At 44.7% G+C, this 26109-nt stretch overlaps 1 protein-coding gene and 1 long non-coding RNA gene across 14 annotated transcripts in view; one reads left to right on the forward strand and one right to left on the reverse strand.

Annotated features, from left to right (window-relative positions):
* Window positions 1-668: 668 nt before the first annotated feature.
* The window catches only part of ESRRG (estrogen related receptor gamma), a 393435-nt gene continuing 367994 nt past the window's right edge, over window positions 669-26109 (forward strand). For 7 of the 12 annotated variants that reach the window (XM_050972136.1, XM_050972138.1, XM_050972137.1 and 4 more), the window contains exon 1: window positions 19831-19976. The gene's annotated coding sequence lies outside the window, so the exon portion shown is untranslated. Of the gene's footprint in view, window positions 760-832; window positions 1044-2939; window positions 3268-19214; window positions 19303-19830; window positions 19977-26109 lie in introns of those variants that run through there. The other 5 variants (XM_030235294.2, XM_050972139.1, XM_030235293.2 and 2 more) reach the window with 5 other exon arrangements.
* On the reverse strand, window positions 14713-19659 carry LOC127059374 (uncharacterized). Of its 2 annotated transcripts, XR_007777080.1 has the most exons (3): window positions 19512-19646; window positions 16176-19296; window positions 14713-14939 (listed from the first exon to the last, which is right to left on the reverse strand). It is a non-coding gene; the product is annotated as an uncharacterized LOC127059374 (long non-coding RNA). The 2 variants fall into 2 exon arrangements; XR_007777079.1 differs by having other exon boundaries at window positions 14713-19296; window positions 19512-19659.

Consider the following 26109-nt stretch of genomic DNA (forward strand, 5'->3'; position numbering starts at 1 on the left):
TTTTTTTAGTTTGAGTTTGCACGGTTTATTCCTCATGAAGAGGAGGAATGAAACGTGGGCAAACGCGGGGGAGAAAATGTGCCGGCGAAGAGGAAGGAAGGAAGGAGTGGTGAAGGGAGAGGAGGAGGAGGAGGAGGGTTTGTTAAGCGATCGCCTTGTCCCCTGAGTCCGAGCCGGCTGGGAATTAGTAACAGCGAGACAGCGGAGGTTGTATCCCTCCCTCTTCCTCCGCTTTCCTTTTCCTGGAGCCCTCAGACCCCCTGACAATTATTACCCTGGTATCAACGCGGACAACGAGCTGTATTCATCACACCTCATTTGGGGAAATTGAAAGGGAATTAAAAATAAATAAATAAAGAGAGAGAGAGCTCGAGATCACGCAGGGATAAGGGGGTTTGATCGTTCCGCGTACAGCAATGACTGTCCGTCAGCTCCCAGCCCGCTGTGCCGGCAGGTAGAAAGCGCCCGTAGAGCAGCCCAGTCCCGCGGGCTGAGCGTGCGATTTTGGGGAGAGAGAGAGATGGCCCCGGCCCCTCGCCCCCAGCGAAGGGTCAGCGAGGGGCACGGGGGGCGACAGGCAGCGCCTTCCTTCCCCTGCGCGAGGTCTCAGCGCGTTCCCGGCAGCACCAGAGCCCGGCGGGGCGCCGTGCGTGAGTCCGAGCCCCACGCAGCAGGCAGGGCACGGCACGTGGGTCCGGGGAATTGCACAGTGGTTTCCAGAGCGGGCAAAAAATGCAATCTGTGCTAGGGAACGGAAAGGTAGGTGTCCTGGTTCGTGCAGGAATGCAGGGCTGGGAGATTCTGCGTGGAAAGGGGGTGGGTGTGGAGAGAGAAAGCGAATTTGTTTCCAGCGTCGAGAGGAGCTTTTCTAACCCGACACTCGAGCTCCAATCACACACTCTGCGGTTAGCGTAGCATTAAATTAACAGGCAGGGTCGGGGTTATCCAGGGCATTATACCGCGTGCCCGGGATGTAACCTCTGCTCACTTAGACACAAAGAAGAGGGAGAGACGGATTTACATCAGGAAAGGCAAAGAGCGCGGTGAGTATCGGTATTCGCTGCTCTCCTTCCCATTCCTGGGACCAAAGTTCAAAGGCGGCTGGTGTGGGACTGGGGCTGGCTCCGCCGAAGCCCCCGCTCCCTTTGGACGCGGCAGCGCAGCCGCCTTTGGAGCCAGGACCCCCAGCACAGCCCCTCAGGGGCGAGCCCTCGCTGAGCAGCAAGGAGAACTTGCGGCATCTTGGTTAGAACTTTGCTACTTTATGTAGAGAGGAAAAAAATTAAAAAAAAAAAAAAAGATTGACTTGGATGCAGCGCTATTTATAGGTGGCAGTAAAGGCTCCTTTTCAATAAGCAGCCGTGGAAAAAAAAACCGTCAGAAAACTGGCTGCTTTATTGATCCGAAGCCCTGGACGGTCACAGGCACGCCAGCCAGGCTGCACCTACAAAGTTGCGTCTCCTATCGGGTAAGGCAGCGAGAAGGGAAATAGGGCGCGGGTTTTGCTGACCACTAGGTTGGACACGATTCAATTCCCTAGCACAAGTACAGGGCAAAAGAGTGTGAGATGGAAGACTTTTTCCTTTTCTTTCAGACACGCACACAATGCAGGACACCCGCAGGGCTGAAAGTGGGCCAGGGCTACACTGTAGGTATCAGATCACACAATGCAGGGCAAAGAAATCCAGTTAAAAATACATTAGTTGAAATCAGAGGACGAGCTTGATTATTTTTTTTCTTTTAAACAAAGGTGCACGTTAGAACAAGCTGGAAGCACTCTTTGTGCCTGACGGTATCCCCCACGCCCACTGGAAATAAAGCAAGAGGCTTGCTCTTTCTTAGCATCTTTTGAACCTTGTTTTAATTAGAATTACCAAAGTAGGACACCCCGGTGGAAGATGTTTTCAAGTATCCACCTACCTCTCTGCTGTAAGCAGAATTGTTGTCTGCTAAATTGCTTGAAACGCAAAATTCTGCCCCACCCCCAGCTTGGTTTGGCACCTACTCACTTTTTCCCCCCGAAATTGCAACCGTTTATGAAAGGTTACTCCATTGGGAGGAAAAGAGAAACCCCAAACACCCAGCAGTAATGAGATCAGTGGATTCCGAGAGCCTTGCTTTGCTCTGTACAACAGGAAAGGCTTTGGACAGAGAGCGTTCCAAAAAAGTCATGCCTTTTTTTTTTTTTTTTTTTTGAAGTCCCAAATTGGGCGTATCCTTACCCTTCTCCTTTAATTTATTTGATTAAATCATAACCAAAACAGACTCATCAGCTTCTCGTATTTCCTCAACTGTAACCATACGCGAAACCTTTTATATGGAGACAAGTAATTGGCTTTAGTTAACTCAGGGCATAGGCTGCGCTCAAGTTTTCCTCGCGTTCCCAGGGCAGCGTTTCGCGCAAACGCATGTTCCAGCTCTGCCTCACGCTACTCAGCCGCCAGCCTCAGGTTTTTAAGCTGTTTGTGTAGTTCCCCACCTCTCTCTGATTTCGCACATGAGGGATGCTCCCGGCAGAGGCTTCCGGGACGAGGGGGCTCTTCCCCCTCGGGATTTGGGAGTGGTGGGAATAGTTTAGGGGGAGTCCAGCCCGGTTTGAACTCGGAACCGCTCCCGGACGGCGTCCCGCGGCCACCCGAGTCCCGCCTCGGTACCGGGCTCGCGGCTTGTTCCCGGTCCCGAAGGACCAGATTAATTTCACCTTCAGGAAAGGGAGGTTCTGTTAGCTCACTTCTGTCTTAAATCAAAAAGAAAGAAAGGGGGACGGGGGTAAAGAAAAACCTCTTAAAGTTTCCCAGGTAAAGCTCGGCTTTCCTTTGGTCATTACTCAAATGAAGAACAGCGTCAATTAACTCCAAATTGGAAATGCCTGCCCGAGAAGAATAATGATAACTCCCTGCCGTTCTCTAAGAGGTAGTTGCAGGATGGCACTTAGTGCGTGTGGTCCCTAATGACAGGATTGCTGCACGGCTCGGGGTTTGGCTCTCCCTGTCCCGCTGGCTTCGCTCTGAGCTCGGGCAGCGACGCCGGGCACGGCTGTCCTGCCCAAACCTTCCCCCTCTCCCCTTGCTCGCTGCCCGCAGCCGCACGGGGCTTACACCTCCCACAGCCAGCACAGTGTGACCACACCGTGACAACAGATTTAATTACCCCCATCCCTCGATAAGAGGGCAGGGGCCTTTCAGCAACAGGTAGCCGAGGGGACCTGCAGCTCTTCAAGGTTGTTTAACTGATAACAGAGGAAGCAGGACAGAGGGGTCGCTTTCGGTAAGACGGGGTGTGAGGGAAGCGGGACATTAAAAAAGGGGTGCATAGCGATACTTTGGGAAAAGTTTAACTTTGCTGCGAGGGGAGAGGGACCCCCGCAGAGAAACGGGGCCGCTGCTTCGCCTCGGCTTCTTGCTCGCTGTTTTCAAGCTGCCCCCGAAAGCCCCTCAAGCCGTCCTGCGGAGCGGCCCCGGCTCTGGCACCGCGGCTGTGGGGTGGACACGTGTTGCTGTCCTGGGGACCGGGTCGCCTCGGGCCCTGCGGGGGATGCTGCGGAGGATGCTCGGTGCGGGCCCTCGCTGGGACAGGGCTGTGCGCCCAGGGGGGCACGGCTGTGTGCGGAGGTAGCGGCGCAGCGTTCCCCCGCTCATCTCATCGCTGAGGGCACGGCAGGAGCGGGCGCCAACCAGACCCCGAGCAAGCCCTGGCAGGGTCTGTGTCGGGGCTCAGAGCCCGGGTGGGGCGCCCACAGCCAGCCCCAGGCGTCCCCGCTCAGCAGCCGCCGGGGCCGGGGCTCCGTGGCGGGTGGGCAGGGCTGACCCTGGGCGGCCGGAGGGGAGGGTCTCCGGCCTGACCCGAAAGGAGGGAGCTCCCCCTTCCCTCCCCTCCCCTCCCCTCCCCTCCCCTCCCCTCCCTTTCCTCCCCCTCCCTGGCTCTTTGTTCTTTGCCCCTTTGTTCTTCTTCTCGAAGTTTCCGGGGGGGTTGCTGGTGCGGAGCAAAGTTGCCGAAAGCTGAGGAATTACACTAAGTGATGTCTGAGCAAGGAAAGAGGGTGGGGGTCCCTTCCCAGGGCTAAGAGCTATTCCCCAAATCCCGCCGCTTTGTCTGCTTGTGTAAGGGGTCTGTGTGGGATGCTGGAGCCGGGCCGTGTTCGCAGTGATGCTGAGGCAGAAGAGGCTCCTGCGGCCACAGCACCAAGGGACCGGGCACCCCCTTCGCCATTTAAACGCGTTTTGGGGAAAAAACCGTCCTTTCTGGTGGGAAAGGGAAGAAAATAATAGTAATTGGCTAACATGTCGAAATGAGATGAGGCAATAGGTGACAGAGACGAAGGTTTTCTGAATGCTAGATTTTCGGGAACATATCGGTTTGAGATGAACAATCTTAGAATGGCTTTGTCTCTGTCACTTTCTTTTTGCTGTTTTTCGTGTTTGCTTGATAGGGCTCTGGTTAAGCGTTGCCAGGAGTTAAACAAGTTGGGGCTTAATTTCAAAGTAGATGGACTGTCTTCATAGAGCAGCGTCACAGCTTAAAAGACAGGTTTAATGTGGTTAGTAGGAGATGTGGCAGCATGGTTCAGTAGTGACAATAATACCAAAACTTCCTTGGAAAAGGAAAACTCCTCTATTTGGTACAATGTGGAGTAGTCTTATCTTCTCTTTACTAATCATTAATAAATGTTAGAGAACTACAAGCTTATATTGCCTTGCACTAAGAAATCCCAAATAACTTCACAAATATCTGTTTTCACAGGATTCTTACCTCTCCTCCTGATACATGAAAGTAGGAAAACACTTTATTTGGGTGAGCTATATATTAGGAAAGCTGATGTGGAAAAGGAAGTTTTGATATGGTGCTCTGGAGTAGGTCACAGCAGGTTACAGACAGAGCCAGGTCAGCATCCTCAACTCCAGCATGCTTCCGTAACAGTGCTGCTTTGCTCCCACCTTTATCTCAAAGGACAGCATGGATGATTGTAGCACTTCAGCATTTGCTGAAAAGCTGCATGAATCTAATTCTTGTAATCATGAGAATGTCCACAAATATTTGCTGTTTTTACATCAGTAGAGAGATCCTATAAAATTATTTTTAAAATGTTATATTTGCAGTAGTTTTGTATTACGTTAAAAAGTCACAAATATTTATTACGATGTGCAAAATTTCCAGAATTTGTACAACTTTTTTTTTTTCTGGTATTTAACAAAGTTGAGAAATGAGGTGAGATCAGATCGGGGTTGACTAAACAAATATTCTAGACCTGGACTTTTAAAATGTGAATACACTTTTAGGGATAAGCCCATCCTTTTGGCAGAGGTTAAACCTATTTTTCCAATGAAATGGGTTTTGATTTGAGATGATGTGAGGCGTTGTTTTTTCTGATGTTGAGGGCATACAATCTCAGTGAGAAATTTGGGAACCTTGCAGCTGTAAAACACAGCTTTAGCTATTTCAAGGTGGCAACTCAAACACAGAAAATGTCCATGAAAACTTTGACCTTTATTATTTAGGACTGTGATTCAGCATTGAATGTAATAATTGGTCAGCAGCAAATTAGAGAAAGATACAGACATTGCATCAGATACTTTGGTGGTAGCTCAATTTTCTAGCTGTGTCTCCACACACAAGTCTTCTGGCTTATTGTTTAAATCCAGAGGCCAGCAGCACTGCTTACTGCTCTGTTTATATCCCAGCGCACATAATGTGGTGTTGCAATATCCAAGTAAAAATGTTCAATGCCATTTAGAACAAGGAATCTGCCTTGAGCAATGCTGTAATCAGTAATAGCCAACGTTACTGAGAGCAACAGCTTCTGCAAATGCCTTACTGCCACAAGTTGACCCAGGTACAGCTGCAATTGTGCTCAAAACTAAATAAAAGCAGACGGAGGAGAAGGAGAATAAAAACCTAATTGGAAAAATGGATTTTAGAGAATGCTGTGTGTGATCAACAAAGGCTGCTTCTGTCTCAGTAATGATGACAGTTAGAGGGACAAGTGACATTAGTGGGTGCTCGTTCAAATAGAGGGTTTCTGCAGCATGAGAAAAATTACTTTGATTCAAGAGCATTCACTAAAGAAAGGGTGGTTGCATTTTTTCATGTTAATTAGTCTTTTCACCTGTGCTTTTTGCTGACGTAGGTTGATTTCCTTTCAGCAGATGAGAAATGTATATACAATTTAAAAAATCAAAACAAAACAGACAACCCCCTACTATTTCCCTTGGAAATTCTGCCATCAAATACAAGTTACTAAATATTGATCAGGATTTTAGAAGGCAAATCTAAATATATAGCTTGGGATTTTTGGAGCAGAAGACAAAACTTCTGTTTTGTACCAGTTTGGTAAACTACTGAGTTTAAAAGAGATGTAAGGCAAGACCTTTTACCTCTGCATTTTTATCAACTTTGCCAAGAAATACTTGCAGAAAATGAGGGGAACATCGCCATTATTTTTGGTTTTACTTTCCTTGCATTTGTTAATGTATCTAGGGCAATTCCAAAGAGCATCAGTGCAGAGGAATATGGCATAAAATCAGAATAAGGAGGAGATTAAAAATGAGCACTCTCTGCTTTGTAATGGATACTTCTAGGCATAGGTGTGAATGAATACTGATTCATTTATACAGTTCTTAAACGGAAAAGCCTCAAGTTTACAAGAAAGGTAAATAGCATGTCATGCTGCATTTAGCAGATGTTGGCTTGCTAGGAAAATTGAGAGAATGGTCCCCTTGACATCCCTGCAGAGCATTACATATTGCTAGAAAGAAAAGGAGAGCACGTTACTGTAAGAATTTTGTTGAGAATAGAGCATTAGCAACTTCAATATTGTATTTTTTTTAATTTGCTTAACTCAGCCTTAGCAAAGCTAATTTTTTTTTCCTGTAAATGCCTGTGTTTAATTCTGTTGGTATATACCTAAAAAAATTAGAAGAGCCTACAGGATAATGCAAATCTCAGGCTTTCAAATGTTACAAGTGCCTTATGTGCTTATTATATGTGTAAAATTACCTCTAATCATAGTAAATATTAGTTCATTTTGGCTAAGATTCAGTTGCTGAATAAATAGAATTTAGATTTTTTTCTTACTGCTATGTCATGCATGGAGATGCTGGAGCTCATTTCATCATATAGGACAGGAGTACAATTAGGATGTTGACTGAACATTTGCAGAAAAAACTGGAGATAATGGCATGTTTCCATCTAAGTATTTCAACTGTTTCAAAGTTTGTCATTCTTAATAAATAGAGTAGTAATAATAAGCTTAGGAACTACTTTCACACTTTTATTTTCTGTCACAAAAGACTTCTTATTCAAAGCACAAAAATAAATATTTCTCCATATTTTCTTAGTGACTCATGACCCTGAAGTACAGCACTGGCAAAATACAGGCAATCCCTTCTCTCAAAATATTTGCAAGAATTGCATGTTATTGCCCATGTGTGGGACTTTGAAAATATATCAGTAATGTGTGACTCTGGCTCAAAACACAGAGGCAAAAAAGATGATAAATCAGTATCAGTTCATTCTAAGTAACTGATTAAGATAAAGGCTGTGGCCTGTTTTCATTGCAGTTAATGCTGAAACTCTTGACTTTGAATAGCTTCCTCTTAATGTTTGGGTCGTCAAAATGCTCAGAAATCCCAGCCAGCACTTTGGTTTTCTTCTGCTGGAATACACAGAATTGACATCATCTTCTTTGTTGAAAGCTGTAATTACAGGCCTTAATTTCTTCAAATATTTCTACTTAATATTTTCACATTTTTCATCACACAGTGGGAAGCTTGCCCTCTTCCCTCTCCCCTGAAATAGTTATCATGTCCAGGAGTGGCATCTTTGGTGTATTGTGTTTAACTATTTCAAACCTTCATTCAAATTCAGCATTAAAAATGATTGGTTTATTCCAATTGTTTTTTTTTTTTTTCGTATCAAATCCAAATTCTTACATTGATACCAGTCTTGGGAAGCTGTCAATGAACTGTTGCTGCTAAGTTTAACATCCATTTATGACGGCTGTTAAAACGGGTGAGGATCTTGCATGTTTTCTTCCAGTTAGGAGAATTTTCAAGTCGAACTAAGCTATGTAATTCCATGCAGATACTTATCACTCAATGCCTTCTGAACAAATTAAATCACTATTTAATTTCTTTTTTTACCTTATTCTTTTGTATTCACACAAGAAGAGCCAGATATCTGCAACAGGCTTGCAATTTATAACTTAAAATAGTTTTTTAAATGAGGAATTAAAATAGCACAGATGAACTATAAATAAGAAATTTTTTTTTCTCTTTCTAACTTGAATTTTCTCTGAATAATTTTCTTCCCTCCTTCCTCCATATTCATCTTGCCTACTTGAAAAATGTTGGAGTAGTATGCATTTTAGTAGGATGCAGGGTACTGACTTCTCCTTTTTCAAAAGACACTTGGAGTTCTTCATAACATGTCTTTCGACAAAGTGTTAAATACTTTAAGGCTGATTGAATCTTCTACATATGTCAGAAAAAATACTGCAATCCAATGATGGTTTCCAGTGGCACCTGGAAATCAAAAGATTTTGCAGCTGCACACAAACTGCTTCTGACATCAGGTGCTGCTCGGGTGAGTGGTGTATTCAGGTACAAACAAAAAAAAGGAATTTACACTTTTAAATTTGGTGATACCAACTACTCTTAAACACTGAGTAGAGAAATTTGTCCTTTTTGCTTTTCTTTTTCTAGTCTGTAATAAAATCTTGCAGTGGAGTAAGTGAGATATATAAATGTAGATATCTGTGACAGATACAGGTGTGTGTGTGTGTGTGTATTTATCACATTACAGCCAAGGAAAAATTTACTCAAGGAGACAAACTTGCTTTAAAGGAAGTGTCACATAAAAGAGGAACTTTATGTATCCATATCCATGTTATCTGTCTTGGTAGAAGAAAGAAAAGACTGAAAATGTAGCATCTAACCTTAAGCATAACTGCATTTATGTAAGAAAGGATCACCTGTAGACTGGATTATATATATAATGACTAGATTATATCTCAGTTCCTTTACTCATCACCTGGCAAATAATTTTTCATCGATATTCAAAACAATAATTCTTTAGAAGGGAAAACACAATAAATTCAACCACAGAATGAATGCTGGTGTCCAAAGTTTTTTTGATAGGTAGCAAGTAGAATTCATAGGAAAATAATCAAGGTGGAAGGGAAAAATAGGCACTGTTTTGGGACTGGCATAGATCTTTCCTGAACTAACAGAAAATGCAGAACAAATAATTTGTCCCTGGAGTTCTGAGATCTTTCAAATCACATTGAAGCTAATCGTATCCCTGAGGCTGGCAACACATCCATCCATCACATTGAAATCACTGAGATTCATGTTCCACAGTCTAGGACTTCTGCAATCTTTACTAGTTTTTGAGTGGCTTATTTTGATATTAATAGTTTTAAATGGTTAGGCAAAAAAAGACATGGTAAACCTGTGATTGATTGTAACACTTGACATTTAAGAGGTGAACTTGTTCTGTTCATCCAAGGGGCACCAAAGACATAATCCTGACTTTCATATAAGGGAACTGAGGCACAGAGAGAGAAATGGCTCTCAGAAGCCCAAGTTCTCAATGATATGTTGGTGATCATTTTGAGAATACAGAGCAGGTTGCATATACCTTCTACACACATGCTGTACCCTCATAAAGTGTGTTCATTTCATGGTGCCTTCACAAACTCCTAAAACCTTGTTGCAATGATTTCCTCTAGGGCTTTGTGACTCACTTTCATTTAGTGGCAACCCTTCATTCATCAAATGCCTGTACAGCTTATACCTTGTGGTCACCTGCATGAGGATAGTTGTTAATCTTTCCAGTATCCAAAGAACTTCTTGGCTGTTAACTCCTGTATTTCTAAGTGCAAGAGCAGAATTATGTGAAATCAGATTTACTCTTGCATAAGCACTTCTTGGACTGAGGGCAGGGGGATGAAAACTAGCACCCCATTTTGTACATGCTCACAGCAGCATAAAAGCTGAGGCAGAAAACCTGAGCTGTAGTAAAAAATAGCGAAGGACCATTTCTATTGGACTTGTACCTAAAGAATTGTTCTGAGAAGTGGCAACTACTGCTGGAATAGAGGAAACTGTTTCTGGATGTTAACTGTGAGTGGTCTTATAACTTAGACAGAAATGTGATATCCCATCTGCGCAGGTAGAAATGTGAAGCAGCAGTCTCATAACAACTGAACATTACAACAGCAATCTCTCAAAAATCATCACTCATACAAAGGAGTTAAAAAGAAAAAATAAATTGGTTCATGCCAAACCATGTCTCCTACTATATATCTGGCTGTAGTAAGTAAGGTTAGGAATATGTTTGTACATTAATAGCCATTAAAACACTTGACTGTTGATCATGGCCATGCTTTTCCTTTTTCTGTAGTCTTAACCGAGCACCTGTGTCCCAAGGGTTCAGAGCAGGGGCACGGAGACTTAGGTGTGCAGGCAAGCCTGATAAGCGTAACACAGGTTCTTGGGAAGGCTCAGTAAGGACTTGGGAGGGGTCTTTGTGAGCTAGTGCCTCTACTTCTCAGCAGAAATCTAGGGGCAAAACATTATGGTGGAGTTTCTAAACTAGTGAAATTGTTCTAGAGCAATGAACTGTACCATAGGATCCAGTAGTACAGTGCAAAAATTTGACCTAAGTAAAATCACCTTTGGAGAAATAAGTGAGTAGAAGGAAATAATGGACACAGCTAAACTCCGGGTACAGTATATAAAAAACAGTGTTAGGAAAAAATGGTTTGGTATCAGTCAGTAATGTGAGTCTCCCTAATGCTTCTTTTAATTCTCCTGTAACTGAATGATGTTTTCTGTACTCCGTGTAGCGGGCTGGTGGACACAGTAACATACTCAATACCAGGCTGAACACCTTCTGCCAAATAAGAGGCACGTTTGGCTGTCTCATGGGAGAGGGTAAATGGGGACGCAGGATCTTTGCAAGGGAAGCAGTTCCCCAATGTTACCTTCTCTGTGCCTCTCTCTGCAAAATCCCATTCAGAGGATGAGCTCCAGCTTGGCAGCCTGGCTTGTGAGTGCTGCCACACCTGGCTGGGTACCAGGTCCCTCCTCCCCTGCCTGCTTTTTGCTGGACAAAAAGGCAGGGCCAGGTGGCTACGGCTGTCCTCTTTTCTTCTTTCCTTCTGGCTGGAGCTGCCATCTGACCAGAGGGGTAACACAGAGAAGGCTGAACCCTTCCATGACCTGTTTGGGGCTATAATTGCATAGCTCAAAATTGAAAAGACAGTCGCCTGTAGTGGGTATCATGCTTTTGGTGAAAATGCTTGACACTATCATCCAACTACAGAGCAGATTGAATGACTGGCACTATTTTGAAGCATCTTTTATTTCCTACTTTGCTATCAACAATTAGATACATACAGATTTTGGGACTACCTGTTATATTCCTTGCTGAATCTTCTAAGAAGACAAAACAAGACCAAAATTATCCCTTCTTTATTAAAGGCATTAAAAAAACCCACCCTGACAATCACAACCCCAAAACCTACTGGATTATATATTTTTATAGAAATTGATAAATTGGTACATATTGTCTTAGGTATGACAAATTTCCTAAAGCTTTTTAAACTTAATGTTTGTAAGCTATTTACAAACCATGATTCAGCAATACAGTGGAAATAGCATAGCTAAAAAGGAAATAACTTGCCTCCTTGGCAGAATTATTGTTACCCTGCGTGTAGGAAAAGCCTTCATAGCTGGCTGCCTCTGCTGCAATCATTGGTGTACTTTCTTCCCAGGATATCCCATTGTTTGCCACTCTCCTTCCTCAATCATTTTTGCACTGCTTTTGGATGCAGGAACTTTTTCCAGTTAAATGTTTTGTGCAGCACCTAACAAATTTACCATTCCACCCTGGATAATGCTGAAAATACCTAATGAGAACACATCTCTGGCACTGTAAATCTGGTGCAGTAACCCTGTTTTTTTGTAGTCATTGCTCTGCACTGACACTTGGTTGGGTCTGACAGCCGCATGTCTCTTGCTCTCCCTTTTGAGAGAAGGCAAGAGAGAAGGACCTACTATTTTGGGAGTTATTTCTGCCAAAAGCTGAGACCTGTAATCCTACTAACATCAGGAGAGGAGAACATGCAGCTCTTTGCAGCAGCAAGCCCCACAAATTTCTGCACTGCCCAGAAATTAACTTCAAGAGTCTCAAAATTGTCATTAAAATTCAATTGTTTCCCTTCACATTTAGACATCCGCCCATGGAAAAACACCCATTGTGTAACTTCTCTCCCTCTCCCTGGAGGATGGGAAGGGAGCCCTAATGGTGGCTGAAAAGACAGAGGAAAGAAAATGAGCTTACCTTGCTGCCCTAAAGTTAAGCAGTAATCCAAACGGCACCAATACTGAAATACCTAATAATTTGGAAGTAGAACTTCATTGCTAAAGATTTCACATTGGTTCTGCTTCTGTCTTGGTTATATAAATAGCAACAACTTTATTTTTTATTTTCTTGTTTTTTGGTTTTTTTTTCTCTGTATAATATGACCAAATGCCATGGAAAAATGCAACTTTTCAATTTTTTAATTTAAAATTGGAGACTGGATTCTCAGTTAGTATAAACTGGTATGACTCCACCAGGCTTTCACTGGCTGTGTATCTTGTTTCTAGTCTGTGGCTCTGACCTGGTAATTACCAAATAAGACTTCACCATACCATAACATTCACATAGAGTAATGGAATTCAGGGTTCTGACTGAGGTTAGGCAGTTAAATATAAGTAAACACCTTGGTCTGTGGAATAAGATCTTTTCACTTTTCTCATATTTTTTCATCATGAACAACTGGATTATAACTGGTGTTCTCTCCTTCCCATCGGCCTCTTGGCCATCTGTTGAGGCCTGCTGGTGTAAGAGGAAGAATGAGTTCAGTATTGTATTTCACTTAGGGGTCTAGAAATGAGCATCCTTAATGCACACCAAATGAGCTAAATTACAGGGGAGTGTTCCCAGCAGGCATTCCAGGGCTGTGAATACAGCCTGGGAACCCATGGGCCAGCAGGCTTTGTCACCCTGGCTGATGCTTAGAGAGGCCTCCCTACATGCTTCTGTACACCATTTTCTGCCTGTATCTATCCCATCTTTGCAAGCACAGCTTTTTGTTTGTGCCTGGGGATGTACTGACGCATTCTGGAAAGTCAGAAGATGCACTGAACTCTTAAAGCTGGATAATGTCAATGGGCTTCAAGCAGGGTCTGGATGGAGTTGAGGTCCTTCTATCCAAAATTATTTAAGACCCAATATTAACCTATCCATCTTTTAACTTAACATGCCAGGTGAAGTTGTGCAACCTCAGAGAAGATAATTAACAAATAGTGTTGGGGTTCCATAATGTAGTGTCTTGCATGCTTTCTTCTCTACTGCAATAATATCAGTTCCTCTGTCATTATATAAAACAGAGCACTTGGAGAATTCAAGTTCAGGGATGAAGGGTTTTGTGTTTGCTCTTCTTCCAGTCTATAAACTATTCTATGCATAGGCTGCTTCCACTCTCCTTTTGAAGATGTACCATCAGCATTAAGGTTATTCAGACAAGAGAAGGGAAGTGGCAGAGAGCATGACTGTCGCCTCCTGTGAAAACATTGAATTATGTGGGGTAATCCTGGATTTCTGGCTTCCAGGACTCCTTTAGCACTTACACATTAAGAATAAAATACATTAATGGGCTTTTGAGAATTCCTCAGATATGACCTTAATCATAGACAGAACCTATCTGCCATTAAACGTAATACCTTCCTGACAGCCGCCTCCTGCAACCTTTGGCATTGAGGTCTGTTTGGAAAGGCAAGAGGCATTCTGGAAATCTTGTAGTGAGTACCTGCAGCCCCAGGAGTGGGGCCCATCAGGTACTGTTTTGCACCTGTACCTTCCTCAGTGTGCTGCCCATCCCTTGCACACGCAGCACGGCTGCTTTAGTGCAGACTGCTAATCGCTTGTTGGTTTAATATTTGTGCAGTGTGTCAAAGGGGAAAGGGCTTAAATTCTGTTTGCATTTTAAATAACTGTCTTGGCAGTTGCACAATCCACAGTGTTTATGTTTTCATGGAATGCACCATTTGTGACTGTTGTTTCAAGAAGTGCAGATATTAAACATGGCCAAGCAGGTTCTACAGTGGGTCTGGCCCACACTGGCTGTCAAGGGCATTTGGAGAGGTGCCACTTAGCACTGCACAGTTTGCCTGCCATGGATTGGCATATTATAACTTGGTGATGGTAGTTTGGCAACTTTTATCTCTATCAAGCAGGCCAAATTCTGATCCCTTTACTTAGAGCTAGTTCAAATTCCTCTGATACTAGACTCAACTCTTGTAAGAAGCCAGATGGGAGAAACTAAGAGGTGACCTTATTCTAAGCAGACTTGAATCTCACATTAGTTGAGGGCCCCACCCTAAATCCTGATCTGTGATAAATTAGCTTTTTAATGTTTCATTTAATGTTTCATTACTGACTTTGGCAGAAGCCAAATGTCTACGCAGATATTTCTGTTCCAACAGACAAATGCAAGCTCATTTTTTTCTTCTAAGTATGTTATGTTTTACAGACATGAGTAACTCATGTGGGATCTTTCCCACAGAGTAAAACCAATGTAAATTCACATGACTCAGGGATTTGTTTCAATGCTCATGTATAAGCTCTCATTAGAAATGATTATGCTTGAAGATCAAAAGAAAGTACACTCACTTGTATTAATGTTTAATGCATAATTCACATTGTTAGAACAAAAACCAAAACAGTCGGTGGTTGTTACGACAAATATCAAACATTGGCACTACTAACCAACTCCCACAGAGGATCTTTCATTGCCTGGCATTGGCTGAGCGCTGAGATTTCCTCTTGTGTGTGCTGTGCCAATCGTCTTAGGGACTTAGGACACCTTCCTCTCTGGATGAGTAATGCCCCTGTAATGACAGGAGTGGGGGAGAGCCAGGATACCCCAGACTGCAGATGGATCCAACACTCAGAGGTCTCTCAGAAGAAGCAGAGTATACAATAATCCAATTCATTTTTTTATTCAAGTAGGATTTCAGATCAGACATGCTCAAAAACTCTCACTGCCTTCAATCTGAGTTTAATACCAGGCTTAATATTTGAGCCTTAATATCATGACCCATGGTCAAAGTCATTCAGCACTACAGAATTTAAGTACTTTATTTCTTGCTTATATTTCTCTGTGCTTACTTTCTTCAGTCAATGCTTATTTTGTTACCAGAATTATTCTTAATTAAATAAACAGGTTTGGCATGAGGGAGTTGTAGGTGAAATCCATTCCCTATCCTTATTCTTAACCAAGACAAGCACAGGAGGGCAAAACCCTGCTTATAATCACAAAATGAGAATCCTGTGGGCATCCTTGCCTGTTACACAGAGTAGCTGGGACTTTATCTGTGTAAGGGAAGACTCCAGGTTACCCTCTGTAATGTGTGACACATTGCAGTCCTTGACACAAAGTAGAAGTTGGATTTTTTCATTTTCATAGCTTTTAATGGCTTTTCCTATGTCAATGTTTAAAGGGTCAGCAATTTGTATCATTTGGCTTTTATATCTATGCTTCTTTTTAAAAATTGGCTTTTTTACGGCCTGAGTTTACATAATTTCTACCTCATCTAGCTTTTGTTTGGTTCCATCCCCTCCACTCCACCATCTCCTTTGGCAAAAGCAAACCAACAAACAGTCTTAAGTTTAAAGTTCAGGAGGCTTCATTCACATTAGAGAGTCACCTCTCTTCCATGGATGTCTGTGGCATGAAATGACACTGAACGACATTTGACAAAATTTGTGCTTGGCACAAGGTCACAAAACATTATACATTCTCATTTTCAGTTCAGTCACTTTCCTGTATTGCCAGTGATGCAATATACCTGATTCAGAGCAGAGGCAAAGAGGCTGCCTGGGTTTTAGGTAGTTTCTCCCTGATTCAGACCTCTGTAAGCAAACTATGAATTAGCTCTCTATTCTTAAGGTGCCTCCTGAAGGCCCTCTTGTTCTGCAAACCCTTCTGTGTGTGAGTCTGTGAGGTTCCTCTTTCAGGAACTAATATTGCTGAGTCAGACTGGGTGCTATTGCTATGAATGGAATGCAGTCAAATGGATCGTGGGTGTCTCAGAGGGCAGAGCAGAGCTTTGGGGTTTGTTTACCTTTTGTTAGAAACAACCCATTCAAAATATTTATGATTGAGAAGCTGGTATTTCTTCCAGTAAAGAACCTTTTCTCCTCTTTAGGGCAGTTGAGAAGGTATTTAGAGTATACACTGGTTAAATTGTTTATTTTTAGTGGAGTGCACATGGCATTGTTCTCTTGAAACTGATCATCAATACATTTCTGTTGTGGGGATTTCCTTGAGGAAGAAAAACCTGCAATGAATTAAATATGCTTCATGAGAAAAGAAGTTGGTCAAATGTTGGGCTAAATTAACCTCATGTTATACAAAATTACTAAATTCTGTTGTTTTCACCTGTGGGACTCTGGACTCGTCTACACACAAAGTTATTTCAAGACACTTATTAGGTACACTGCAGTAATTATGTTCGATTAAACCCATGTGTAGACAACTCCTGCGCCAGTGTAAGAATTCAGTTTCTTGAATTACCTTAATCCACTTTGAAAGTGGATTAAGTGAAACCAGGAAACAACTCAGTCATTCCAGAATGAATAAACTATTTGAACACAGTTCTGCTTTATATTCACATCCAACCTTATTCCAGCATAATTTTCCTGGGCTGAGAGGTTCTTAGGACATATCTACATAGCAAATTAATATGTGATTACAGACACACCAACCCTTCCTTTACTCTCACTGGCATGAGTAACAGCAGTAATGAAAGATGGTAGCACACTCCAGTACAGCCTATTAATTGGAGCATATATATGCAGCTGCTTGTGAACAGCCTCTGCTGAAATCCACCTCAGCACACCCTCACTTCAGAATCTACTCACATCCCTTAGGCTGACACAGGGGCTGGGAATACCTCTCTGCCTCTCAGGTGTGTATGCACACCAAAAACTGCATGTGTGACAGCATCGCACAGCAGAGCTAAATGGGAACCAGGTGAATTTCACTTCAGTGGTTAATCACATTGGAGAAGCAGCATGGCTCGCACATTTTTAATATACACACCTCTGAAAACCAAACAAAGCGTCAGCTGTGTGACTGCAGAAGCCAAATTAAATGTACTGTAGACAAGCACAACTCAGATGATTTCACTAGGGCTGGATTTGGCTTCATAGTTGAGATCTTGCTTATTTGCTGATACTTGGTTTGTTACCTATCTGCTAATTTATTTTAATGAAATTAATGCATTTTAATGTTCCTTTAAGTGCATTCCAAAAATAGCAATTTGATTAACTCACGCGCTTTTAAAAGTGCGACAATCCCAATGAAAAATCTCTGTTAGCTGAGGTATGGTGCAATTTTAAACAGTATCTTGGGTAGCTATGCCATGCCCTTCATCCTTTCAAACAAATTCCTCACATCAATCAAAAGAGCCTCACTTAAAAATGAATGGCGAAATACAGACAACAATCAAGCTGTACACACTGCTTTTCAAGTCTACCAAAAACATGTGTAAGTAATACACTCTGCTGAGACAGTAGAGTTAAGACAGGTAAGACTTTAGACTAAAAGCAGTTCAAAATTATTCCAGAACAGAAACGTGCAGCAAACTTGTCTTTCTAGCCAAGCCAGAAAGCATCCTGAGTAGCTTGGGTTTAAAAAGAAAAAAAAAACCCACAACCCAGTGCTTTCAATTTCAGGCTTCTGAAAATGACGCTTGGACTGTATGATATTCCAAGAATGATTTCTTTCTTCCCCAACTCTTTTCCCAGCTGCAGTAGGTGATCCCACCATAGCTGCTGCTGAGGGCACTAAGCCCAGCAGCAGAAAAGGTGAACACTAACGTCTCCCTGACTTTATCGCCTTACAAAAACTGGAATTGCAAAACCTGACTAGTAACAATATTAAGTAAAGGCAATTTTCCCTTTTATTGTATTTAAATGAGGAAAATGAAAGTATTAATGCTAATATTAAGGCTAAACAGAGGCAGTTGCAAAAAATAATTTAGTGTCAGTCCTGCTACATGCATCCCTTCACGGACTCCGCTGTGCTAGTTACCTGTGCACTGGCGATGTTGTAACTTGTTATTATAATAGATGGTGTGAAAAGCAACACAGAAGAGGGAAACTTGTCTCAGGGCTCTGCCGGAGACGCTGCGCGGTCAGAGTAGCTGGTGTGTTGCTGCAGCAGTTTGGGATGCAATGTTTGGGTAACAATTGGTTTTTAGATGAGGAGGCACTTAAACTCAGGCTGCCATAGATAGTTTAAGCGAGGCCTAGTTCTGGGAATACTTTTTGCGGGCGAGTTAAGTCTCACACGTGAAAATGCCCTCGGAATTTAGTGGGAGCGTTCATGGAGAGTGGCAGGATCTGGCTCTGCGAAGCACACGAAGCCAGGGCAGCGGATGCGTGTGGCTGCTGCCATGGCCGGGCACAGCGCTGCCAGCCTGCTCGGCTCTCACAGCGGCCCCGGGGCTGCCGCAGGCCCCGGCTCGCTCTGCTCTAACGCAAACCCTCCCGCTTTCGGGAGCAGCTGCGCGGCTGCCCCAGCAGCAGAGGTGCGGAGCGATGGCTCAGGCTGCCCTCACCGAGCCGCGCCAGGCTCTGCGCCAGCCCTTGGCTCTCCTCGGCGGCGACGCCATTGCACAGCCGGGTGCCCCGGTGCGGCCCGGGCTGCCCTGCCCGCAGCCCCCCGGGCACCCCGGCTCCCGACGGGGCCGTGGGGCGCTGTGCGCCGGGAGCTCCCCCGCCTTCCCCTGCAGAGCCTTGCAGGGGATTGGGGGGGGCGCGGCGCCGGGCCTGCACGGCAGCAGCGGTGCGGCATCCTCGCTCCTCGCCCGGCCTCCTCTGGCATTCCGGGCGCTTTTCTTTTTTCTTTTTTTTTTGATTTACTGATTTTGTGTGTGTCTGTGTGTGCGGTGCCCGTTCCCCCGCCCCCGCCGGCCGCTCGGCACATGGCCTGCTGGCGGCTGGCGGCGCCTGTGTCCCCGCGTCCTCTGGGCGAGGTGTCCCGTCCGCCGCCCGCATCCCAGCCGTGGGCGGCCGGCACCTTCTCTCTACCCATCCCCCCTTTTCGGCAGTCGCCTTTTTTTTTGTTGTTGTTCTTGTTGGGTTGGTTTTTGGTTTTTTTTTCGTGGTTTTGTTTGTGTTTTTTCCAGGTGGGACGTGGCGGTGACCGGCGAGGCTCGCCCGGCACTGAATGTCACCCTGAAGGTAAAATGAAAGACACGGAGATGAACGCATGCCTGCGCCCCGCGCCGCCGCTCCCCCGCGCCCGCCGGCGAGCGGCCGCCACCATCGCGGGGCGGCAGCCCCCGCCGCGCCCCGGATTTCCTGTCCCGGCTTTTCGTTACTGCGCCTTAAAAAAACCAAAAAATCAAAAAAAAAAAAAAAATCCGCATGCGAAAGAAACGTGCACGTACCCGGTAACGAGCCCAGGAAAAACCCGGCCGCTTCCCCCTGCTCCTGCCAAGTTATCATTGGGAACACAGGCAGGCGCCGTGACGTCCCGGGTCAGGCCGAGTGCGGACCGGCGCTACCAAGGCGGCAGGGAGGCGCGGGGACGCCGCCGGGGCCGGGGCCGCGGGGACCGGAGCTGCCGCCGCCCGCCCGCCGCCCCTCTCCGCCCGCCGGGCCGCGCCCGCCGCCGCCGCTGCCCCCCGCGCCCCCCGTGCCGTCGCCGCGGCGCCGCTCGGCCTCCCGCCCGCCGCTGGCTCCCCCTTCGCCGGCGGAGGTCGCGGGAGCCCAGTTAAAGGAGGCGTGTGTAAAGATTTTGCAATGTCCCTGCATGGTGTTGTAGACTTTCCTAGCAAAGAAACCGGCTTCGGCTTCTTTAAAATCCCCGACGACTCACCTGATTAACCTGCCTGCGGTTCTGAGCTGACCAGGTAAAGCGAGCCCTCGCACCCCGCAACCCCCCGCACCCCGCCAGCTGACATTGCATGGGGGGCATGTTTGTGCTTGGAGATGAGCCGCTGCCAGGAGCGCTCTACCCCCCCCCCCCCGCCCCATTCCACCTTCAGCCCTTGCCAATTGCACTTGCTCAGAGTCATTCACCCCCAAAAAATCCAGCTTTGGAAAAAGCGGCACAACAGCACCGGCCACCCGGGGTTCAGTGGCTGTCGCCTCTCGGACAATTAATTTAGAATTACTGGCCCTGGTGAATATGGGGGGCGGGGGGGGCGTGGGTGGAAGAGGGGAAGGAGACTGATTTTTTGGCTGCTGACAGATCTACCCCGCAGGTTTTGTGTGTGTGTGTCCCCCTCCCGCCCAGGGTCAGGAGTGCCGGGAAAGTGACGAGGCTTTAGCCGAGCAAGAGTTTAGGGCCGGGGTCCCGGGGTGGCTCCGGCGGCTGCGAGCGGAGCAGGGGGACCGGACCCTGCCAGCCGGTGCCAGGGTGCGCGTGGCTGTGGCGCGGCTGCCCGTGCCGCCCTGCCCCCCCGCCGTGCCCTCGCGGGAGCCCCGAAGTGTCCCGGCTGCGGCGCGGGGCGAGGCCGGCGGGGGGGCCCGTCCTCGTCCCCGTCCCCTTCCGTCCCCCGCCGCTCGCTCCTTCCTGGAACACTTGTGCGGGCGGCCGGCGGGAGCGGAGCAGGCCCGGGGGCAGCCCTGCCCGCCGGGCGGGGGTCAGGGCGCTGCGCCGCCGGGCGGGAGCGGCGGCGTGGCCGCCCCACGCGGGACGCGCTCCGCGCCGCCCGTGCCGGGACCCGCGGGCAGACGCGCGCACACAAAGGCGGCGGGGCCGCGCGCTGCCGGGATCAGGAGGGGCGAAGGAAAGTGTGCAAAGTCCACGCACTGCCCGCTCCTCAAGGCACTTGACCTTCCCAGCGCCGGCCGTGGGGAGGAGGGGGCATTTGGGGAAGCGGCTGCCTGTGGGTTCTGAGTGTGACCTGGCGGTGAGGAATTTTTTTCACTTTTTAAATTTTTTAAAATTAATTTTAAATTTTATTTTCCCCTGGTCATTAATGACTGGTCTGGAGGTACCTTTTGAAGTGCTGCAGGGGATGCACTCTGTCTGCTGGTTCTAGTTAATATGTTTTTCGTGATCCCAGAAAAGAGAGGACTGCATTTAAGAGATGACTAAATAATGGGGGAGGCAAGTAAAAATGAGTAGAATATAAAGGAGACAAAAATGAAGGTGAATGGTAGTGTGGGAAGGCAGGCACTGAGCAGCTTGGGTTTCTCTCCTGCAATTCTCTCCCTCCCCTACTATATTGTTCTCCTGTCCCACTGCACCCCTACCCCTGGAATCCTTTCTTTTGATACTATTAAGGATATTCTAACAGCAAACATAGCACAACAGAAAAACAGACGACAACCCCCCCCCCCCGTCTCCTCCCCCGCCCCCCCGCACTTCAGTCTATCAGTGTCTGTGACTGGGAGGGAAATCCAAGTGCCCTTTGTAAAAACTCACCAAAGTTTAGGCATTTATTAGCTACCCTGTTTAAAATACAACATACAAAACTTGCTTGATACATTTCATTGTTACTCCCCTGTTTTATTTCAGAGGACAAAATGTTCTGGTGTAGCATGCCTACCCTCACTTTGGGAATGGGAGTAGTTTACAATATAACCTACATTAGATTATACATGGTGCGTGCATTGCATTTCCACTGAAAATAGTCAAAGACTTAGAATGACGAAGTGACTCATGTGGTTATGATCTTCCTTGTCTTGGGAGCATCAGGGTAGCTGGGGTTCAGCGTGCTGGGGAGGGGGGCTCTATGGTGTGAGGTGTTTCATGTCTGTACAGGAATATGGCAAGTCTCCTTTTAGAGGACTTTAAAAATGTGCTGGGTGCAGGAGAAGGTAAACACGACATTCAGTGTGCTCATTATCAAAATAAGGAAAGCAAATCAATTGCATTAACTGTCTGTGCAGTATCACAGTTATTCCACAGTATTTTGTCAGAAATTAAAAGGTTACCACTAGAGTACTATATCCGTATCTCCAGCCTGGCACCACTTATTACTGCAATGGTATTTCAATATTAAGTGATCTTAGAGATATTTCGTCTTTCATTTTGAATCCCGAATTTGAATCGGCATTAGGATGTCAGGGCTGTGAGATAAGGTATAACAAACTAAGTAGACAGCTGAAGGGCTCCTGGTGAAGGTGTTGCTGAGAAGGATATCTTGGGCCGTTCGCAGTAACCTTGTTTACAGGGACATTTCAATTGCAACCTGAATTTCAGCAAGAGGCTGCCTGGACTAATGCCTGCGTGTCTGAAACCCATCACGAGTGTCTTTTGCACTCTAAACCTTCTCTCCGCCTTCCTTGCATAATCGTAAAAACTTTTCTGGAAGGTTAGGATGATTTTCTGATATGAAAATTAAGATGTTTTCCTAAGAGGAACACTGCTCTTTGAACTCATGTACATTAGCAACAAAGTATTCATGAGGTTTGATTTTTTTTTTGGTTCTCTGATGTGGCAGGATCAGTAGTTGCACCAGTCTTTTTAACTTCACGAGTATGGCTTTGATTTATTATATTTTAGCCTTGGTGGTTTCAAACGTATTTTGCAGCACATGAAGTTGGTTCAAGTCAGAATGTGAAAAAAAAAAAACTGCATATAGTAGCAAGGAACAGTTTTGTAGTGATCTGCTAATTTTTTGTTTTCTTTTCCTAAAGCTGTTCCAGGAAAATCCCGTGAATTTAGCGAGTGGGTGCTAAATGCCAGCAGCCACATTGATGAAGAAAAATGCTGTTGAAATACTTTGGAATAATAAATAGGATATGTAATGGTCAACCACAAGATAAACATTTTACACGGTGTTTTTATGGCTCTAAATTGGCTGCATTGTAAACCAAGCTCGCTACTCTATTAAGTCATCAGAGTTTTCAATTATTTAAGATTTTCAGTCAGGCCATCTAACACAGTCTTCATCATCCCCATCAGAAAATTATGCATAAGGTTTTAATTCCTTGTTGTTGCTATGTGAGGGCTTTGTTGTGGATGGGGGTTTAATTTTGTCTTACCAGGACAAATATTACAAAGCCCATACACAGGAAAAAAATTATATGGAAATAGCCCCAGTCCTACAAAATGGGGATAGTTATGGCACTGAAATGTACCTAATACAATTTGAGATCCACTCACTAAGAAACCTTGACAGTATCTGCCTTGCAGGTACTGTGCATTTGGAAATACTATATCTCCATTTAAATGCAGATCTTCAGTTTTCTCCAGGGGGCAGTTGGCGAATCTTTCGATTGAACCACCGGTACTAGAAAAACTAACTGAAGATTTACCCATGAACAAGAGACCCTTTCAAGTCTGCTTTTTTGAAATAATGATTATAAAATTTCCTAATATTGCAATTTTATATTGATTTTGAATGCCTTTTCAGAAGTCACAGAGAAGGAATAGTGTCTTTTACTCAAGGTAGGCCAATGTCTGCATGCTTGTTTAGCAATCCTAACAGAAATAACTGCTACAAGTAACTTCTTTGTTTTTACATGGGTATTGTGTTTGCGTGTGAGTTTTGTGAAATGGACAGAGCAGTCTTGCTTTGATTTTGACCTAGATTCCTCCTGATTATTCCAATACAGCTAGTACCTGCTTATTTCCCACTGTGAAAATAGGAGAACAACTGTTGATGCTATCTTGCTGGGACTGCATGTGCGGTAGGCGCGCATGTCCAGTCCTCTCCCCTCCTCCTCCTCCTTGGCTTCCTTAGTAATGGATAAGATAGCACTGGGGGCCAAAGAGGGTGCAAACCTATATTTCCCCTCCTGTGAATTTTCATTCTTTAAGGGTTTGAGTCAAAGAGAATAGGAGGAGAAAAAAAGAGTAAAATGAGTGAGTTTGTTTCCATCTCCCTATTTGGCATGCAAATTTTGCACACTTAGAGGGATGAACAGGGCCATAAAACAAATCACACATCCACCTTATTCTATAATTGCTGGAAACTCAGTGTCAGCAGGTGCCAATCCTCCTTAGAGGGACTTGTACCATCTAGTTTCTAGTCCAGTTTCCTATATTGGTTGTCAGCTCTTTGCTTTGCAGTGTAACCCAAGGATTGAATTAAATGCCCAGGACACAGGGAATGGCAGCTCGCTGTTTGGGATGCAGGCAGCACAAACTACCTGTAGCAGGGCAGGGAGTAGGGCCTGATCTTTTCTGTGCTGGGGGTTGTCCATGCACTCTATGCATTCCTGGCTGCTTCTGTCTTCCTGCTGTGGCCAAATGTGATGCCTGGGGGTGCTGCTCTTGTCCCTGTGTCAGAGCCATCCATATTATGCTTACCTAGTAATGGCAAATAACCCACTGGCCTCAGTACTTCAGAGAAAATGTGCACTTCAGCCACTGTGTGGAGAGCAGGCAGATCTACAAAGTCCAATCTTACATGCACCAGCATTAATGGCAGAGCTCCCATTCAGCTTAATTGATATTCCTATAAACATGTGCAGGTTTCTGTTTGTAGTGGAGGCTACAGCTGGGTGGACTTCTTAAAGGGATGTTTTGCATATTGAGGTTGAAAGAGAAGTTGAGCCTGATACATTAACTTATCATCTGTGTCGTTCTTTTGACATCATTTGGATTACTACAAGCATAAATGACAAGCAGATTAGGTGCAAGATCTTTGCACACACATCCGTTTTTAGCATGTTGGTCAATGGAGATGTTACGTCTCTGAAAACCTTGTTCTAAGTCAAGTCCAGGCAAGCACAAACCTGTGCATGTATATACAAGTGGAGCAAGGCCTATCCTTTACAATACATTTTTTTCCTTTAATATCTAGGCAAGATCTCTTATTATAACTTGACCATTAGGGGAAAGAAAATGGAACTTTTCTCAAACAGCTTTTCTGTTGGGGAATCTAGTGGCAGTTGCTTTGAAGCATGTGTAATTGATTATCATACATTTATTTTAAAAAGAAGACATAACAAGGAATCTAACATGATGTTTTGGAATATATCTTCTCCCCACAATGTTCTTGAGGGAAATGTAAGGTTGCAGGCATCATTTCATGCCCTGTATGTTTTTGAACATAAATCAAATAAATTGTGGGAGAGTTATAGATGTTCATAGCAACTGTAGCTATAATAAACACATGCAGTATATATTTTCCGAGCTATCTTGTATGGGTGAAAAGCTGGAGCTGGCGTTTTGTATGAACAATTCAACTTAATCACTGAAAATTTATTTCCTAGTTAGGGTGGTTTACCAGTGTAGCATGAAGTTGTACACCTTCGTTTAAGTTCATCTGGTTATGAAGGCTCAGTTAAGATTGGAAAAGAATTTAAATTGGATCAGATACCTTGAATGAATTATTCCCAACGTCAAATTTATCACGATGCTGCCATGGTGATATTTACATCTATATTATCACCTATACTGGTTTCAATGCATGCTGGATATTTTAGAGAGCAAATAAAAGATAAGAACAGGGGGAAAACTCAAACAATTTTAATTGTACTCATAGCAAAAAATACGAGCATATTTAATACAATGGGACAGAGAATCTTGAATGACTGAGTAGTGCAGAGCATCTAATGGGAACAGCAAGTAGCTTAGGCATACACAGTTCCCAATGATTGTATTAGTTTTGGTTTAAAGTCTTGGTAGATGAAAAGGAAAAAGCAACTATTATGGAGGAGTTTCAATGAGAAGAATTTAGCCATTCATTTTGTGATGAATGCAGAAGGTGTTCCATATGTTGATTAGGATCCATGTGCATTTAAAAGTTAAAAAGAAAATCCTGTAGTCATGGTTATTATGCACATGGATAGACGGAGGAAAGGACACGTTCGGGACCTGTGCAGGAATCAGACAGGTCTAGATGAACAGTGTCAGACTTAATATTTAAGCAAAGTCCTAAGTGTCTGAATAGAACAGGTAGGATATATTTCTTAGAGTCTCTGTGTACTGATGGATTCTGAGACTGATAATTAAAACTGATACTGCTTATTGAAAATCTTGAGACTAACTGAAAGGTGTGACTTGAAAAGTGTCATTATGCTTCTGCTGGACTTCTGTTTCATTGCAGTTACTCAGTTGTTCCTCTTTAATTACAAGAG

The sequence above is a fragment of the Serinus canaria genome, chromosome 3 (assembly GCF_022539315.1).
Source record: "Serinus canaria isolate serCan28SL12 chromosome 3, serCan2020, whole genome shotgun sequence".
NCBI lineage: Eukaryota > Metazoa > Chordata > Aves > Passeriformes > Fringillidae > Serinus > Serinus canaria.